The sequence below is a fragment of the Sinocyclocheilus anshuiensis genome, unplaced genomic scaffold (assembly GCF_001515605.1).
Source record: "Sinocyclocheilus anshuiensis isolate Anshui unplaced genomic scaffold, SAMN03320099.WGS_v1.1 scaffold91, whole genome shotgun sequence".
Taxonomy (NCBI): domain Eukaryota; kingdom Metazoa; phylum Chordata; class Actinopteri; order Cypriniformes; family Cyprinidae; genus Sinocyclocheilus; species Sinocyclocheilus anshuiensis.
The window spans coordinates 549,706-552,081 of record NW_015552636.1 but is presented as its reverse complement, the minus strand read 5'-3'; positions in this window follow the sequence as shown (position 1 = coordinate 552,081).

The window sequence follows — 2,376 nt, the reverse complement described above, 5'->3', positions numbered from 1 at the left end:
GATCACCATCATACTGACTCGCTCGAACCACGTGAGCCGGTTAAGGAGAACTCTACTAGTGCTCGATGCAATGATTGTGTGATTGTGTACAGCACAGACGAACAGAAAACATCACCACAGCCAATAAACCAACACATTCATAATGAACCAATAGAGAGAGAAACTGAACCAGTCTGAACCATTGACATGCATACACCATCAATTCATGTTCTATTACAACAGAATTAATGCATTAAACGAATAGTGTTCACACAATTTTATTCATCAAGGACACATTAAATTGATCAAAAGTGAGGGTAAAGACATTTAAAATTATAGAAAATATTTCAATTTCAAATAAATGCTGTTCTTTTGAACTTTCTATTCATCTGTGCACTTCACTATATTCACACAGAAAACAGTTATTTTAAATAGAAATAATATTTCACATTTTCACTGCATTTACTGTATTTCTGATCAAATAAATGCAGCCTTGGTGAGCAGAAGAGACTTCTTTCAAAAACATAAATCATACACCACCATTTGAAAGTTTGGAGTGAATTTATAAAGTGAACTGGTGTAATTTTATCTATTAAAGGAGTCGAAATAGTCTTTCTATAACACTATGTGGAGGGATTGCATGAGTTTTGTGTGTGTTTGTATGAACGTGTGTCACCAGATGAGCGCCAGCTCCCGAGGATTCATCTTCATCTGCGTTTCTTTGTTTATTTGTCTATCGCTCGTCAAAATGTTTACTGTTCCAAAGCAGCTTTACAGAGTTTCAAGGCGTAAAACACAGAGTCTGACTAATTCGATACTGAATTCATTCCTGGAGCTCAGCAGCATCAGCTCATGCGCTGTAAAAGAGCAGCGTGAACATTCTGCTGAACGACTCCTTTAGGGTTTCACAGAAGAAAGGAGTCAGTCATACAGGAACCACATGGGGGGGAGAAAATGATGACTTTCTTAAAAACTAATGTTTATAATATCAAATGTTTAAAGAGTTCAAACAAATGTCAGGTAATCTGCAGTGAATGTGAGGCACAGGTGGGCAGTGGAGCTGCTCCGTTACCATAGTAACACCTCATTCATCCAGCAGCAGCAGGTCAGACACACACAACTCATTCAGTCATTATTCCACAATGAGGAGTTATTTCTCTTAAGGCCAGATGCTAGAGGTGAACAAGGTATCAGATCTCACCACACTTCAGCAGCTGATTCATCATGACTAGAGTTTTGTCTCACAAGCTTTCTGAAAAGATATGTTTAAGTATGCAAATGAGGCATTATATAATGAAATATGCACTCATTTGCATACACTTCCAAAGCAGGAATCTGAACATTAGATAAAGTCATGCTTTTCTTTGTTGACATGAAGGTTTTTCCAGAGGGGATTCTGGATTTCTCGTTTTATCACTCCATAAACCAAATATATTTTCACCACGTTTTTAGAAATAAACGTTAAATACTGCATATATAAATAGGAATATGTACCAAATCCCTCAGTAAAAGCCTTCAGAATATAGAGGGGAATAAAACTAAAGTTTGGCGTGTAAAAAAAAAAAACTCTTTAAAGATATGGATTGGAATTGAAATCTACATACACAAACAAATAAAACAAAAAATAAAAGAATAAAAATAAAACACTTAAACGTGTATTTTGGATGCTTTTTTCCACTAGTCTGATGGAAGCAAAACAGACCAATACTGACCAGGGAATGAAGAAACACTGACCTAAATGCTTCTGTGCAGTAGATGCTCTAAGAATTCATCACGCTGCTTCAATAAACTATAATTAAAGTTGATATGGTCAGTATGGTGATTTCTTTTGATAATTGATAAGACTTTAGTATAATTTACTAGTTCCATTAACTCACATCTAGTTCCATTAACTGCACATGACATTAAACGCTTTGAATCTCCATCTGTGACTCTGAAAGTGTTTCTCAGTCTGAGCGCTGAACTCAGGATTTCAGCAGACGTTCACATGCTCTCTTACACTAATGCTGAACCATAAACAGATAATCGTGAGGACACACACACACAGAGAGAGAGAGAGATCTCCATGAAAGCACATTAAACAGAACGAGCGCTGGTCTGTATGAGTCTCATTATGAGCGTATGAAACCTTCATCAGCGCTTCTGTCCCGTCATGAGAGTGAATCCAGCTCTGGTGTCACTCGACGCTGATCTGGGGTCAGTAGAGAGGACTCAGGCTCTATTTATACAGCGGCTCCAGCAGAAGCTCACGAGTGCTGACTGAAACCGGCACAATAATGAAGGCCTTTCCCAGAATCCTCACTGAGCCGGATTGGAAATTGGAGTATTTGAGGAAGATCCGGAGACAAACTGCATTTACATATCACACACACACACACACACACACACACACACACA